We start from the raw sequence: 19,100 nt of genomic DNA on the forward strand, positions 1-19,100 counted from the left end.
ATTTAGTACTCGGGTCTGCTATGAAGCAGAAGATTTTGAGGGCATTTCATGATTCACCCATGGCAGGACATCCCAGATTCTTTAAGACATATCGGTAGGTGAGAGAGCGTTTCACTTGGAAAGGACTCAAATCAGAGGTGCTTCAGTTTGTAAGGGAATGCCCTGTGTGTCAGCAGAACAAACATGAACATTCTTTTCTGGGTGGTTTACTACAGCCCCTACCCATACCAGAGAAGAAGTGGGATAGCATTTCCATGGATTTTATCATAGGCCTCCCCAAGGCACATGGTCGGGATTGCATCTTTGTTGTGGTAGATAGATTGACAGAATTTGCACATTTCTTTGCAATTTCGTCTACATATTCAGCAGCACAAACATCAGAACTATTTTTTCGAGAGGTATTCAGACTACATGGGATACCACAGAGCATAGTCAGTGACAGAGACAACAGATTTATGAGCCACTTTTGGCAGGAGTTGTTTAGGTTATGTGGAACAGAGCTCACTCCGAGTACCAGCTACCATCCCCAAACTGATGGGCAGACAGAGATAGTGAACAAATGGGTTGAGGGGTACCTTCGAAACTACATTGCAAGAGAGCAGAAGGCTTGGGTGAAGTGGCTACATCTAGAGGAGTACTGCTATAATACCTCTTTCCATATGTCTATTCAAATGTCCCCTTTTATGGCACTGTATGGGTATGATGCCTCTAATTTTTTGGATTTGTTATTTGGGGACAGCAAGGTGCCTAAGGCCAAGGATACTTTGCAGGAGTGCTAGGACATTATGCGATCCTTGAAGGAAAATTTGCAAAAAGCACAAAATCAGTAGAAGCAATATGCTGATCAGCATAGGGTTGAGAGGTCTTTTGAGGTGGGAGATATGGTGTACCTCATGTTACAGCTGTATAGACAGTCCTCTCTCAAGAAGAGTGGAGCAGAGAAATTGAAACCACGCTACTATGGATCGTTCAAAGTAATCAAGAGAGTGGGCGAAGTAGCTTATAAGTTGGAGTTTCCTGCAGACAGTAAAGTGCATAATGTGTTCCATGTGTCACGCCTTAAGAAGGCATTGGGTCACAATGTGGTGCCTTCAGTAGTATTGCCATGTCTTGATGATGAGGGAAAGCTTATCTTGGTTCCCGATGCCATACTTGACTCCAGGGAGAGGGTGCTTCGTAGGAGGACTATCAGGGAGTATCTAGTGAAGTGGAGGAACCTACCTGTCGAGGATGCTACTTGGGAAAATGAGCAGATATTGCAGCATCTAGAGCTGAAATTGCTTGAGGACAAGCAATTTTGAGAAGGGCAGACTATAATATCCCCTTTCTAGCATTCATAGCATGATGTTGTCATTAGCCTATTTCCCCACAGTCCCGTAGGCTAACTAGGACATTAAAGGGGCTTAGAGGCCATTTGGCCTAGACAGTTTCAGTTGCGGGTCTTTCTGAGGGTTTCTGGGGCAACTTTGGGCATACTTACTATTTATAGTAAGTCATCTTGGACATGGCCAGACATTCAGTCACAGTGGTATGTCGATGGTAATTGTTTAAAATCGACAAGGAAACTTATTTATCATTGATAAGATTTGTTATGCATTGATAAAGCCATTTTATAAAGTTAAATTTAAATATTTAACTTTATTAATGCATAGACTATAGTTTGTGGGAAATATTTAAATTAAAAGAGTTCCCTTTATTTTTATAACACATTGGAGACATAAGGTACATAAAGGGAGTTATGTTTTATCCCACATTGAGAAAACGAAGGATTGAGCTCTTGTGAGAACACTATAAAAGAAATGGAAGAGTTTTTTTTTGTATGCTTGGATGAAGATTAATGTTATGTTGTTGGATATCTGATTATCGAGCTTGGAGGACGGAATCCCTGTTTGCTAGCATTCTCTTCGCTGTTGGAAGACACAGTCAGGAGTATCAAGGGTGTTTTCACTTCAGGAAACACACTGGGTTTCATTTGGGGCATTCGCATAAAGAAATTTACAAGGGTTTGAGGTGCAGATATGAAGTTAGTTATTGCTATAGTGCCACATGAACAGTATTTTGCTACAGTCGGCATGAACAGTATTTTGCTACAGTACGGCGTGAACAGTTTTGGTATCAAGTTTACTTGTTTTTTTGGCTGATTAGAAGTTTGGAGGGCTGCCGACTACATTTGCAAAATACTACGACAACTAATTCCAGGTTTCTTTTGTCAAATTTTGATACTTTGCATAATAATTGTTGAATACAAGTCTGAATAGTTGTTGCAGCCTTTAAGGTAGCTGTAAGTGCACATCTACATTTAAAAATCACCCTTTTATCAGTAGATTGAAAGAGTTTCCAGATTTTTCATATACTATGAATGTGTGCCAAGTGTTTGTGAAAATGTTATGATGTGTACTATGCATTTTAATGTCACTTCATAGTTGTTCGTAAATCTATTCATTGGAAAGCAATTTATTGAGGAAATCAGCTTTATGAGTTTGCATACAAAGTGTTTGACAATATTCCTTAAGTTAAATTTCTACAAGTCAAAGTTCGAATCAGGGGAGGATGTTACATGGAACTTTCTCTTAGACCATTCAAGTAGTTTGAGATTAGAATCTAGGTTTGTGTTAGTTAGCTTCTCCACTAAGCTGATTAACTATTCTATTATTGGGTTGTTTTCCTCTAGAGTCTACAAATTGAATGTATCAATAAAAATGTCTTTGATATCAATCAAAGATTGATTCTGCCTTTGCTCTTGTCTAAGCAATTATTGATTCTTCTTCTTTGCTAGGGCTTCCTAGAGTATTCCCATATACTCAATAGTAATAGTTACATAATCAAACTTGGGCAACTCAATTACTTCATCCAGATTTACATCAATAAATGATGTAACTTCAACTTCCTTGGATGTTCTTGGAATCGGCCTTGATAATTGTAATAGTGTAGCTTCTATGCTCGACCTTTGAAGAGCTTGACTAGGAGTGGTAGATTTTGGTAATGTTACCAATGTTTATATTGCTAATTTCTCAACTAGCTTTGTTGTCAAACTTGACTATTCAATTGCATCCTTCTCTTCCTTCGTACTACCAGTAATACCTTGATTTTGTGTTGTAGGTGTAGTAGTGTCTAGCTAACTTGTTTGAACTTGAGTCTCTTCATTCTTCTCTTTCTCATGTTTTTTCTCTCCAATTGTCTCACCCTTTTCATGTTCACTTTCCTCTATAGTGACTAAGACTAGAGTACTTTGTGCCAATTGGGAGAAGTAGTTGTCTCCTTCCTTTGATATACCACAAGGGGTAATGTTGGTTGTATCATTGTTAATTGAGGAGGGGCTGAAGGTGTAATTTGTTTCTATACTTACTCCATTGCAAATACCTTATTTGCTTTCTCAATCTCATCAATATTCACCAATACAAGACTCTCACAAAGTCTAGCTTGGGTGGTGGATTCCACTAGTATCTTCTTCAAGTCATCCTCTATGAGGGGATTGATGTTTTGAGTGATAGTATCATCTTTTGTGTTTTCCTCATGTGGAGGACTGGCACTCGACACTAGTTTATTTGGTACACTTTGTTCTGTTGGCTTCTTATCCGTAAATGGTGCCTATGTGTCTATGTTCATGTTTGTGGCTCCCTCAACTATATCTTGTTCAGTGCCTTCTTCTTTTTCTCCTTCTTTTTCTTCACCTACCTCAATAGGTGCCTATAATATTGCTTTGGATGTTGTCAAACCATATAGTGATTTCCAGATCAAAGTAGTCTTTTTTACAACATCCTCAATATTATTTTGAAACATACTGAATGCCCTATATTTTGGTGCAAATTTTCTAGTATATTTCTTAATAGATTTTTCCATTGCACCCTTACTTAGTTCTAGCATTACTTGGGCAAGTGTTGTTTCTATTATTTGTTTTTCAGTATCCAGATAATAGTGCCACTTTTGGGTATGGAATTGGCAAGTTCAAGAGGAGCCTTTTTCAATATTGCCATCATGGCATATATTACCTATTCAACTTGATTCTTTTCAATCTTCCCAAGATTGTCAAACTCAATGTGAGAGGATCTAGATAAATTAACATTATTTCTAATATTCTCACATAGATTATCCAAATTTGAAGAACCATTATGACTTACCACTTAAAACTAGTTGTTTTCATCAGATTTAGTCTTCTCTTCATCAGATTCAACTAGAGCAACATATATTCTCCTCGATCTCTTCTAAGATTCTTCACCCTTGCTAGCTTGACTAGCTCTCTTCTCCTTTGTCTTGGCTACTTCCTTAGACTTTTGTCCAGTGACCCTTGTGCTAGCCCTTGTTGTAGGTACTATAGGTTGAGTTGGCTATGCAATCTTATTTGGTTTTCTTACTACTAGTGTTTTAGCTTTTATTTTCTTCTTTTTAGTAGCTATAGGTGCTTCACTGGCTTCTTCTCCCTTGACACCTTCTACAATTTCTATTTCCTCTTCTTGTTAGTCATCTCCTTGACCTTGGGTGATGGAAAGTGGTTCTTTGATAGGTGCATTCTCTTCTTCTTCTTCTTCATCATCATCTTCTTCTTTTGCCCCTTCACCAAATTTCTCTTTCAGTTTCTTTACCATCTTATTCTTCTTTCTAATGACTGAAGCAGTCTTCAAGTCCATTGCGATTTTTGACTTGGCCACATCATAGTTCCCAAAAGATGTAGCCTCCTTGTCCACTTCTTCTACAAGTAATTTTCTTAGTGACAGAGGCTTTATCAATGTTGATTTCATATCCAAATGGTCTTAACCATCTAACTCTAGGAACTATTGCCTAGACATATGTATAGTCAAATTCAACTAGGAAGAAAACATCATTAAAATGTTTCTCCACTAGTGAAATTGGTATTCTTGGTCTTTTCTTCATTGTCTACTTGAAGTATTTGAAGTAGCTTGTCATGACTGACTCAAAATTATTACCTAGTTGCTCAAGGAATTCATCTATTTACATTGCACTAGGTATGTTTACCTTCCATGCAACTTTAGCAAAAGTAGGAAATGTATTATGTATATAAAAGAATATATATACAAGAATAGATCCAAATTTGCATTGGGCACTTTTGGTCTTCCTTATGGCTCCCAAATTCTTAGTCAATTGTTCCAACTGCAACTTGACAAGGTCATAAGTATGATCTTTCTTCACTATCTTCTATCCCACATCCAATGAAATACATGGAACATTATTAAGCATGCTAGACTGATAGAACATATGTGCTATAATCCTCACTACAAAAGCCATTAAAGGATTTGTGATTGTATCTATTGTCATCCCTTGTTTATTCCATACAGCCTCTGTATTCCTTTCAATTATCTCTTTTGCTTCACTTCTCAATGTCTTGGGTTGATCTAGGGTTGGATAACCCTATAACTCTATGCACAATTTTCTAGTTGATTTTCACCAGTCCATTCTCTAACCATACAAAATTTTCAAGTATCTTGCTCAAAACTATCTTTATCCATTCTGTCTTGAAGATGTTGGGGAAATCTAGGGAACAGGTTAACCCTTTCTTCTCAACAATTTTGAATTCCTCCTTCAATGTTCTATTTTCACACAATTTCCCATATATCTCCCTAATTTCCATGTGTCTCCTATACTTCCAACCTTACATGTATAGCAATATCTAACATCTTGAATTATTAAGACTTGTGGTGGTATCATTGATAATGTAGTGGATGGATCTTGTTTATAAGCTATGTCTAAAATAGCTCTAAAATTAGGTTGTTTAATATCATTTCTTATCAATTGTGCATTCAAAACTTCCTTTCCCTTGGTTTTTGAAGAACTAAATGCCATTTCATAAAACTAGGTTTTGTGAAAATTCAAACTCGGTATCTCGGCACATGATCAATACCTTTGTGAATCTACAGTGATGGTGTCTAGTGTATGTTGAATTTGTCTACAAATGCTCAGGACAATTTCTTTGGTTGATCTTTATCTCTTCACATTCTCCTTCAAATTTGAATGACGTCAAATGAATAGAAATTGATCATATAGACCTCAAAACCTTGCAATTAATGCTTAGTGCTAACACAACTGTAAGATTAGCTTCAGTAAAGATTTCAAATCATTCAAATTCCATGAAGTTTCCTTTCCACTTGGAAATCACTACAAGCTTGATCAACATTAACAATTTTGATAGCTCAACATCAACTAATATTTTACTCGGCAACCATAGTGAAACTTTTCATGCTCAGCAGTAACATGAAAACTAAAAAAACTTAAGAATTTCTTCTTGGTTCTTAACAACACTTTGCATCTTTCTTCATGCATATGTAATATTTTTAGAAAAAATTCCTTGGAACTAATGTAAATTATATCCTTTTAAATATTAGTCCCACTTACCTCTTGATTTCTTAATTAGAGGAGATGTGATCACCTGACCCATTGGGTGAAGTGATCCCTTGTACACTTGATATGCTGCAATCTTCCTTTCTATTCCATGTCTTGTTCATTTCATCTCTAATATTCTCAACATCTGCATGTCCTTTGCCTTTTTTGAACTCACTATTTGGTGCCTTTGACCTTGTTGGACAATTTCTACTTATGTGACCAATCTTCAAAGAGCTAAAACATGTGGTTTGACTCAACCATCTACTATAGTCACTTTTGAAATGTGTTCTTATGCAATTTTTAGCAACATGTCCATACTTTTGACAGTGGTGACAACTATACCTTGTATTATAATCCCAATTATAAGAGTTTCCATTGTGCCTTACCTTTTTCAGCTTGTTTGATGACCATTTAGTCTTGGCTCTGCACTCATATGCTCTATAGAAATGCCCCTGACAATTATAGAAATGCCCTTCAAATCTTTGTGAGCTTTTAGTCTTAGTTCTACATTCATGTGACTGATGTCCTTATTTGTTACATTTATGACAATGACCCATGAACTTCTGCTTAGGATTTTGATTTGTAGTCTTGATCCTGCAAACATTAGCAAGATGACCTATCTTACCACAATTATCACAAGTAGGTTCGGATTTCTTACCTTTGTTACTTATTTCTTCACCACTTTTGGATGATTTTACTTCTTTAGTACTAGTACATTCCAATCCAAAATTATCACTTTTGGATCTACGGGATCTCATCAATTGTTTACTAGGTTTGTTGAAACTATCAGAAAACTCCTTTTCTCTTTTCAGATCATTTCTTAGATGTTCATCTTGCAACTTCAGTGTTGTGATCTCAATATCCTTTATATTTAGTTCATGATTTGCAATCATCATTTGACTTAAAGTTTCCAATTCCATGTTAGAAATCCTAGTTAGCTCTTATGTTTTCTCTTCTAGTCTATTGGTCAAAATCCTTTTGTCATATTCAATCATGACTTTTTCCTCTTCAACTTTTATTTTTTGCTCAATCACCTCACATAGCAATACTGATTGGATCTCTTGTTCTCTCTTTAGATTTTTGAACTCTTTAGTTAGGGTTCCATTCTTTTCCATCATATCTACAACTACTGCATCAAATTATTTTGAGTTTCTATTTGCAAATAATTTAGTAGTGTCAATCTATTGGTATTGTGTGTCATTTTCTTGAACAAAAATTTCCTTCCTTCTCTTGAATTATCTCTTTAACTCATTTCTTGATTCATTCAACTGATGTAGGGAAAGTTGTATTTGAATTGTCTAGTTCTTAATAGTCTTTCCAACTTGTAGACTTGCATCTCCAAGATCTTGCCTCAAAGCTACAAATCTTTTCTTTCAGAGAACCGTGCTTTGATCCAATTGTTGGAAATACAATAGGGAAGTAAACTTTAAGAGAGAGAAAGGGGGGAGGGGGGGGGGGGGGTGGGGGGGGTCAATCAACACTTAAAAATTTCAATCTCTAAAACTATTTATCACACATCCATCTTACAGTCTGTGCATATAAATTGAAATACAAAATTAAGCATTTACATCCATATCATGAAAGTAAAAATTCAACAAATATATTACACAAGATATTTGGTTACCCGAAAACCCTCCAAGGAGAAGGTAAAATTGGTGTGGGATGAAACCTATAAATCTTCACTACTGCAGTGATAAAGTGTATCCATGAAGGTTACAATGTTTGACCATGAAACATGATCTTGCTTGTGAAAGGTATGCCCTATTAAAGGCTTACAAGATTGTTAGATCTTATCCTGTTAAAGGATTTAAACACCCTACTAAAAATCTGCCTGGTAAGATGACTTTAACTTAGAATGAAGTAAGCACCTTGTTAAAGGATTTAAAACAACATGTTAAGACTACTTGGTTAAGAGATTTAACTGATTCACCTATTAAAATGTCTCAGCAATGATCCTTTGGTTAGCACTATGTTGCTTGATGTCAAATCACCTCTATACAGATGTATACTTGATCATTTATGATTAGATGTACCTTTGTTGTCCTTTGATTCCTTTCCTCTATTCTCCTTTAACTGATTCTATAATGTAACTCAATTCATAACACCTTAATCACCATGAATGCTCTAGTTGCACATGTAAATTCTCTTCAATTATCCTTAGCATTCCTTACAATTTCATAAAGAGTTTAGGGTTTGTCTTCCTTAAGAAGACCTAGGTGATTTAGGGTTAGGTATGAATCAACTGTAGTGGTTCAACCATATTGCTGCTTAAACCCCCTTTTTTCTCATTGGATGCATGTAATGCATATCAATTCACAATTAAGATTTGTGCTTATCAACAAATATCATAAAACAATACTTAAGTTGGTTTAAGAATAGTTTACTACTTAAGTTGGCTTAAGAATAGTTTACATAGTAGTTTGTTCCAATACAAATAACTATGTGAAAACTATACTACTTGGCATCTGAAGTGCCTAGTGCTTGGCACTAACTATAAATTAAATGTTGTCACTCAACATCTAAATGATTTGACATGCACTGCTTGCTCAACACTTGAATCACTTGGCACATACTATCTTCTCGACACCTCTGTGACTCGACACTTGAGTGACTCGAAACTCACTATTTACTCAGCATGCACTATCTTATACGTTATGCTCAACATATGTTATTTGATCAGAATAAACTAAGTAAATGACTTAAGTGTATAAACACTCATGTTTCAAAACCAATATGAGATCAGCAAAGTTTGAGAACAAGATTTCTAACATATATGATACTGATGGAAAACTAATTGGAAAAGGCGATCAACTAGAGGTAATTTATTCAATGTTGATATGGATGATGCTACTTATCTAATTGTAGAATTTGATGATGTGTGGTAATGACACAAGAGGTTATGTCATGTTAATGTTGATAACTTGGTTAGTATCAGTAACATGAGAAGAGTAAGAGGTTTTCCTAAGTTGAAGAAACTTGATAATATAATTTACAAGAAATGTTAGTTAGGAAAGATAACAAAGTCAAGTTTTAAGAGTAAGAATCATACCTCTAAAAGAATTTTGGAGATTGTCCATACTAATTTGTGTGGATGAATTGATATGAAAAGCTACACAGGTGATAAGTACATTATGTTGTTTGTTGATGACTATTCTAGGATGATGACAATTATGTTTCTAAAACAAAAATCTAATGCTTTCCAAATGTTTAAGTGGCACATAGTAATATTTGAGAAGGAAATAGGTAAAAGTCTGAAATGTTTGAGTTCTAAGAGAGGAGGAGAATTTACATCAAATGAGTTTGAGATGTTTTGTAATGACAAAGGAACCAAAAGACAAATATCTGACCCTAAAACCCCTCCACACATTGAAATTACTAAAAGGAGGAACATATCTATAATGGACTGTGCTAGGACACTCATGTTGGAGAAGAATGTTGCTTTCAAATACTAGGGAGAGGTTGTAGGTATAGCTATCTATACCTTGAACCATGTGCAAGTCAAGAAAGGTACGCATTCAACACCTTTTGAACTATGGTACAGATACTCACCTAATGCAAAATATTTTAAGGTATTTGGAAGCAAGTGTTATATTCTTAAAGATTTCAGGAATGGTAAACTAGATGCAAAAAGTGAAGAAGATAAATTCCTTGGGTATTCCACAAGAAGTAAATCTTATAAGTGTTTAAATACTAACACTAAAAAAGTTGTGGAAAGTGCAAATGTGAAATTTGATGAATATACAAAAGTAAATGAAGCTGAACTTGTGAAGCAACTAGAGGAATACAAATTATTTGTATACTTTTATGAAGGTATACCTATTTGTGAAGATGTTGTAAATCAAGTTTCAAATCAATATCAAGTTTTTTGACTGTCAAGTCACATACTATGAATGTCGAGTTGTATTTAGGAATTAAGTTACAATCATATATCAAGTTATAGAATGAAGTTGAGGCACATTATGATTCTAAGATTAGTGTACATGAAAGAGCTGCTGAAATACACAATAGAGATGTACATAGAGATTCAAAAGTTGAGAAACCAAATGAGGAAAACAAATCAGAACCAAGATTGTCAAAGTATATCAAGAGACATCACCTTACTACAAAAATCATTAGAGATAATGATGCAAGACCAATGACAAGGAACAAGTTGACAAATGATACGTGTTTTCTTAGCATGCATGAACCTAAAATAATAAAAGATTCCATGGAAGATATGGACCAGAGGAAATCAATGAAAGAAGAGATTGAATAGATTGAAAAAACTAAGACATGGACTCTAATTTCTAGACTAGAAGATAAAAATGTGATTGGCACCAAGTGGGTGTATAGAAACAAGTTAGATGAAAAAGGTGAAGTTACAAGAAATAAGCCAAGATTAGTTTTCAAGGGATATGCACAAGAAGAAGGGATAGACTATTACTTCTGTTACAAGATTGGAAGGAGTAAAAAGTCTGCTTGCTTACTCTGCATTCAAAGGTTTCAAAGTTTATCAAATGGATGTTAAATCTGCATTTCTGAATGAATTATTGGAAAAGAGGTTTATATAGAACAACCAGAAGGATTTGTTGATGCTAACAACAAAAACATGGTATGTAGACTGCACAAAGCTTTATATGCTTTGAAGCAAGCACCAATAACATGATATGAAAGGATTCACAATTATCTTATGAGGATTAGATTTGAGAGGACTGATGATAACAACAATATGTACTTGAAGATAGAGAAAGGAAAAGGTATTTTACTATCTAAAATATTTGTTGATGATATCATATTTGGAGGTCAAGATACTTTATGTAAAGCTTTTGAAAATGAAATGAAGAAATAATTTGATATGTCTATGTTTGCAGAGATCAAGTTCTTTGTCAGTTTGCAAGTACATCAGATGAAATATGGTATATACATCACTAAATCAAAATACGTAAAGGAGATGCTAAAAACTTTTGGATTGGAAGATTCCAAGCCAATAAGCACACTTATGGTGACAGGAAATAAATTGTCAAAGAATGGTGATTTAGCTGAAGTGAATCAAAACATTGTATAGGTCTATGTTTGGAAAATTACAATATGTAGTACATAGCAAACCTGATATTGTATTATTTGTTGTGATAGTTGCAAGATTCTCTCCTAATCCCAGGGAAAATCATTTGATGGTTGTTAAGAGAATAATGAGATACCTAAAAGGAACAAAAGACTATGGTCTATACTATAAGAAAATTAAAAAATTGAATTGAGAGCCTACACTGATGTTGATTGGGCTAGAAATATTGATGAAAGAAAGAGAATTAGTGGAGGAGAATTTTTCTTAGGAAAAAGGCTGGTTACATGGACTAGCAAGAAAAAAAACTACATATCTCAATCTACTGGTAAAGCTGAATATATTGCTACTGGAACAAATTGTACAAACATTGTATGGATCAAACAACTACTCAAAGGTATGAAGGAGGAAATCATAGAACCTATGATACTTTATTGTGATAACACACATGCTATAAATATATCAAAGAATCCTATGATACATACAAAGAGTAAGCACATTGCAATCAAGTATCATTACTTGAGAGAGTTAGTTCAAGATAAAGAGGTGAAGATGGAATATGTTAATACAAAAGAGAAAATCATTGATATCTTCACAAAAACATTACCAAGGATCCTCATGAATATCTAAGAGGTAATCTAAGGGTGATACCTCTATCCAAGGTTATTTAAGAAGCATGAGAAGTGCCTTGCATCAAATGAGATGCTTGACATATTTTATACATTGATGTAGTGGATCTTACCTTAGGAGCTACTTAAAGTAATCAAAGAGTTGGAGCTACAAATCAGTCACAAGATAGGTGATAGAGGGAGAAACTAAAAAATGTTCATATCTACATATAAAGATAAGTCTTTGGAATTCTTATCAAATAGGGAGATTATAGGAGATAATTGGTGGAGATATTATAAAGATAGAAGAAAAATGGAATATTTACTCAGAGGGAGATAGTGTACCTAATGGTTACTACAGAGAAAGAAATGTTTACATTTACCTAGTAAGAGGGAGATAGTGTTGAGGGATATATAAGAAGTGATCAAGAGGGAGTCATAAGGATGAGTTGATTGTATACTGATTAGAACAAAATTTTGTGACTATATAGATGATGAAAGCTGCTAATAGAGGGAGAGATTTCAATAAAAGGAATTATTTTCTTTTTGGTATTATTGTTGGTTGAACTAGTTTTCCATCAATTTCAAAGAGGGATATTATTCAAAATAGATTGATACAAGTATGAGAATGTGTTTCAATCATTGTCTTTTCACTGACATGAAACCTGCTACTTGCTAGTAAGACAACTACTTAGATGATTTGAGTACTATCATTTGTTTGATTGATGAGGAGGTGTTGATCAAATGAGATAATAATAGAACCCAAAAGAAAGGTTATGGTATGAAAAAGGACTACAAAGATTAGTTAAGATAGTGATGTTATAGTGCATTGATTATCTACTTAAGGTTGTAAAGGATGGATACATTGATTAAGTTCTAAAGAACAAGTAAAACAAATTGAGTCTGCTAAGCTTAAAAATATGCATAGTAGGTACCAAGCAATGTTAGTGCAAGTCGAGCAAAAAATTAGTTGGAGCCAAGAAAAGTCAAATTTTAGTGTATGTTGAGTGATACAATGTAAGTCGAGTAAAGTTTAGTTGATACTGAGCACCAATAATCTTTAGTTCATGTTGAGTGGTTTGATAGTGGATGCTAAGCAATGTAGTATGTGCTGAGCATCAAAAGAAAATTAATGATGAGTGATATAACTATGAGAAAGATCATGAATTTGATGAATCTAAGTTGAAAAGTTTGATTTTTTCGATTGTGTGAACTGTGTCGAAGATAAGCTTGATGAGCTAGTGGCATAGAATTCAAGATGAACCATTTTGAGGCAAATTCAAAGAGGATTGAAGAAGAAGTTTCTAGAACATAATAAAATGAAAATATGGGTAGATTCATTGAATCCTACCTAATCCTACCTAACCCTAAAATAGATGATAGAGGTTGAATGACAAAAGATCTTAATTTTCTATTTATATAGATGGTTGGTCAGAATCAAAGGTTGTCATGTGTAAGAACCTCAAGAAGACAATGAGTTTAGGGTATTACTTCATTCAGTGACCAAATAGAAGAGATTGTTATTGGCAAGTAAAGAAAGAAGGCTAAAAGATATAGATTCTTGAAGGCTGAACAAGCTATCAGAGTTGAAGTGTGTGAAAGACAAGCAACATTGAAGACTAAAACATAGATCTATAATCTACAGAGTGAGTTGTAAGTTGTTATTAGATTAATTCTTACTATTACTTTCTAATCATTACACTAGTCTAGGGTAAATCCTTTCGATTAAGGTTGACCTAACAATCATTTGAACTAGGTGACATTCCAAGTGAATGATTTAAAGTCCTTTAACAAGGCTCACTCCTAATAGGGTGATTGAAATCGTCTAACTAGGTCAACTTTAATAGTGTGCATTGTAACCTTTAATAGGGTTGGCCTTTCATAGGGCATCACTTTAAAAGAGTGAGAATGAGTAGCATATTACAAGTGATTTTCCCACATTGGGTTTCCACATAAAATCATTGTGTCAAATGTGTGATTGAATCTATTATGTTTCATGTTTACACTTTTGCAAAGTTGAAATGATAGTAGCCTACAAGTTTAAGTGATTGTATGATCTAATTGATGCATGCATGATGAATATGTTTTATGGATATGGGTTCACTAAGATATGAAAAGTTTTATTTGTACATCTAGACCTTGGATAACTAATTCACCCCCCTCTCAATTATTCTAAAGAATTCTAACACTGTGTAGCCAGATGGATTTGATGTTTGGTACCTACACACATCTGCATCACCAGCTGACATATATATATAGCGACAAATGTGGAAGGGGGACAAGAACATCATGTAGATCTCATGAAGAAGTGACTACGACTATCTCCCCTTATCTAGAAGACATACCAAGAAGAGTAGACACACACATATATAAGATATCATTGGTTAGCTAGGTTAGCTTAATAAATAAAAAATTAGAACATTATAAAGAAGGCATTGAAATCATAAATAATAAATTTAGAATAGCATATCAAGGATGATAAAAATCAACCATATACCTAATCTCCTAAATACATTATATAGAATATGATCAAGTGTCTAATACAAAGTAATAAATAACATCACAATCAAGAGAGGATGTCTATGATAAGTATAGAACTATTTGTAAACATATTATAACATAAGAGTCTAGTTGATTACAAATTTCTGAGTAGATAGGTACAATTATTTTGTGTTAATATTGTAAGATGTAATTGTATAGTTTTACTAATGAATGAATCTATAAATTTGTGAAATTAAGGAGAACAGGAAGTATCCTATCTCTCAACCTAGTCCAAGTATACTTATACTATCTTATAAACCCCACTAATATTTGTTAAGATAAGAGGGGTATTACATAAAGTTATGATGATGTCATTGCATATTCCCTTGTATCTCAATAGTGATAATGATAAAGTGTATAATCAAATAAAGAACCATGTACTCTTTATAATGTTATCAAATGAACAATCTATGATTTGGTTCACACATGTAGTTGATAGTTTAATTCTATTTCATGTATAGATTTATTGCATGTTAAGTAGATATATTTGGTTATAAGGATTAGTGTAGTAGTTCCTTACTTGTAAATGGATATTAGGATGGATAATGTATCAAATCATAAGTAGACATAACACTAATATATGGATTAGCATAAGTAGTAAGGATGAATGTTAGAAAGGAAATTAAGTAATAATGTTTAAGGGAACCTGTTAAGACTTTTATATCTATGATCAAGTAAACTTATCAAGAAAAGATTATTCAAAAGAAAAATTACTCACCAAAGTTAGTAACAATTATACTTATCCTTTCGGGTTCCCTTTTAGGGTCATTATACAAAGTCCATCCAAAGCAATCCAAAACTCTTCCTTTTCAATCCAAAATTTGTTTTCAGATGGAGTAAAGAAAGAGTTTAAGCAAATATGATCATTCATTCTTTCTTAATGATTTAAAATTAATAGATAGATATTTTTTAAGTTAATGCATTCCTTTCAAATCTTAAAATCACCTTCTATGATAGCAGTGAAAAAGCTAATATATTTCACCTAACTTATCAATAATATTTTTTCATGCAATAATTCAAATGAGATAATACTACAAATTCACTGAATACAATATTTTTCCTAAAGGTTAGAGGATACCAAATCAAAATTAGTTTAGTTTAGTTTAAAATGAGTTCCCATTTACAAAAATTTCATTTCACATTTGTATATTGTAGATTCCTTCTACATCACTAGCCTCATTGCCTTTGTTGCATAAACTCCGGCTATACCCACAAATAGGTTGCAGTTTGAATAACAAAGCGTTTTGACAAGGGTGAACACATGTCAACCTTGTTGGAAATATAAGAGGAGTAACTGAGAGGAGAGGGGTGAATCAGTTACCACAAAAATAAATACCAAATCCATTAGATGTTAATACAAAACATAAATTAGCACACAGGTGCATGGTTAACACTAACAATATGTTGTAACTTGGTAGCCACTGAAATAACAACTATTACTTAGAAAATATTGAACATGCATAACTTAAGTTATTACTTTTGATTAACCTTAATTAAATTGGTTTCATACACATAAAAGAAATAGCATGAACACAAGTGACACTAGGATTTAACGTGAAAACCCAATTTGGGAAAAACCACCAATTGCAACTACTTACTAATTTTCACTCTTCTGAAGTGAGCCCTGTTAGGAATCAACCCTGTTAAAGTTTACAAAGACACTGGTAGGTGTGACCCTATTAGAGGATTTAATCACCCTATTAGGAGTGGCCTTGTTAGAGGTCTTAAGACACTTCAATTTAGAAATGCCACCTTGTTAGAGGATTTACAAATAGTTGTTAAGCTAGCTCGGTTAAGAGATTCGATACACTGCTACAATGGTTAGAGAGTAACAATGATATGACCTAATTTCTGATGCAAGTACATTGCTAATTTTAGATCTCAATTCTATCTTGAATACTTGATCCTTCCTGATCAAATGTATCTTTGCAGCTCCTTAAGGATATTTTGCTTATCCTTCAAATTCACTTCCTCTAAGAATTTCTTATTCTTCCATACACTTCCACACATTCTATCCTCAACTTGACCTTATACTTTTATCACACACAATGTCAAGTCAGCTTGAATACATCTCTAGAAAAATTAATATTCATCTTCCTAGTCAGCTAGAACCAACAAACAAATCAATTAAACTCAATATGCCAAAACAAGAAAATCCTTCTTTAGCCAACCTTCCTCAGTAGACACTAATTTAGAAATGATTTTCCTAACCAAGTGAACTTAGTTAACACTATATCTTCACAAGCTTCCATTGTTAACCAACTAAGTTTGGTTAGCATTGGTTCCATCCTACTTGCTTTTGTTACTTGAGTGAGCTCGGTTAACTCTTAACTTCTACTAACTTCTCTTCGACCCCCGAGTGAACTTGGTAGACACTATCTTCTGAGCTTGGAAAATACTAGAATGCTCGAAAGACACTTGAAATTATCTTCATCACTTGAGTGAGCTCAACATACATTGACTGGTAAAGATATGAATTTTTGTGTAATATCAAAGATAATATACAATTGATCAATTATTTTCAAAAATCTCCCTCTTTGGCATTGATGGAAACACATGTCATAATATAATGAAATTTTAGAGAAAAATAATAGTAAGGATAATTTCATTAGTTTCATTCTAATTCTCATCCATGAGAACTCCCTTTATCTGTGTGAATTCCCTCTAACTTCAATTTTCCCTCTGTCAGTAAGCTCTATCTTCAACATCTTATTCTAATAGAAAACTTTGTCCTTTTGATATCAGACCAAGTTCTTCCTCTTTGACATCTTCAAACAAATTTTCTTTGATGATAGTAAACTCTCCCTCTTTAGAAATTTTCTGTGATATATGGTTGAACTCTCCCTCTTTGACATCTTATACCAAAAACAACATTCAATGGATTCCAATGTACCTCATGTATAGATTCATATACAATCTAACCTTTCAATACTGCATCAACTTGACTAATCTTTAACATGCTCTGTTGATGCATCACTAAACTTCATTTAGCGAGCTTCAAATAAGGGAATGACCCCTAACTTACCTCTTAGATATAGAAATGCATCCTTGGGTAATGGCTTAGAGAATATATCTACAATTTATTCTTTAGTATTTACATATTACACTCTTAGCTCTTTGTCTTGCACCAATTCTCTCAAAAAATTATATTTTATTAAAATGCATTTGGTCTTGGTATGCATCACATAATTTTTGGATACATTAATTGCATTGGTCCTATCATAGAAGATAACCACTAGATCCTTGATCTCTACCTTCATACTTGCCAACAGTTGCTTGAACCAAACTACATTTGAACAATTAACTATTGCTTCAGCATACTATGCTTTTGTTGTATACTAAGAAATGAAGTTATACTTCTTGGTTGTCCAAGACACTAGTCTCTTACCCATAAATAACACTCCAACACTGGTGTTCTTCCTATCATCAACACTTCCTACCCAATTAGCATGAGTGAAGGCTTTCAAATCTAAATTGGCTCCTTTCTTGTACCATAATCCATAGCCTTCAATACCCACCACATACCTCATGATTATCTTGATTTCCATCATATGATTTTCTTTAGGATTAGTTGAGCATCTTTCCACCATACGAACTGCTAGAGCAATATCAGGCCTTATATGCACTTCATATTGCAATTTTCCAATCATTTCTCTATATGTGGTCTTATCTACCTCCTTCGAATCTTTTTTTTTGGAATCTTATGTCTAGTAGACATAGGTGTTCCAACTGGTATTGAATCCTCCATTCCAAATTTCTTTAGTATTTCCTTGATATACTTGGATGGAGTAATGTAGATACCATCTTTCTTCTATTGAATCTACAATCCAACAAATAATTTTATCTCTTTGAACATGGACATCTCAAATTACTTTCTCATTTCCTTTACAAAAGCTTTGCACAATTCATCATTCCAAGTAAACAATGTGTCATCCACAAATATTTTCACCAACACAATCTTCTTATCTAGTCCTTCTTTGATGTATAGGCTATTGTTATCATTTATCCTTTGAAAACCAATCTTCATCAAATAGAACTATGAAGTATTTTGATTCCTCTTTCAGTGAAAAATTCACTAAACTCATTAGAAATGAATTCACCTCGTCTATCTAATCTCAAACACTTCAGCTTCTTTCCTATTTCCTTCTCTACTCTTGCCAGATACAAATTATACTTTTGAAAAGTGTCAGACTTATCTATTAGATAGATTACAGTCATCATTCTAGAATAATCATCAACAAAAAGAACAAAGTACTTATCTCCATTGTAGCTCTCAATTCCAATGGATTCACAAAGGTCTATATAAACTAGCTTCAAGACTTCTTCAGAATGATAGTTCTTGCTCTTGAAACTTGTCTTGCCCATCTTACCAATTTGAAAATTTTTGCATAGGCTCATATTAGGTTTCCTCAAACTAGGAATACCTCTCACTCTTTTATTTTTTATTATCTTGATCAAGTTATCAAAGTTCACCTGACACAACCTCTTATGGCATAACTAGCTTTCTTCTACTTGAGCAATGAAACATGAACTTTCACTAAGATCTAGGTAGAATAAATTTCCTTTTGTTTGGTTACTAG

Source organism: Cupressus sempervirens, chromosome 1 (assembly GCF_028749045.1).
Source record: "Cupressus sempervirens isolate cs-2001-9-10 chromosome 1, ASM2874904v1, whole genome shotgun sequence".
NCBI classification, from domain to species: Eukaryota; Viridiplantae; Streptophyta; class Pinopsida; order Cupressales; family Cupressaceae; genus Cupressus; species Cupressus sempervirens.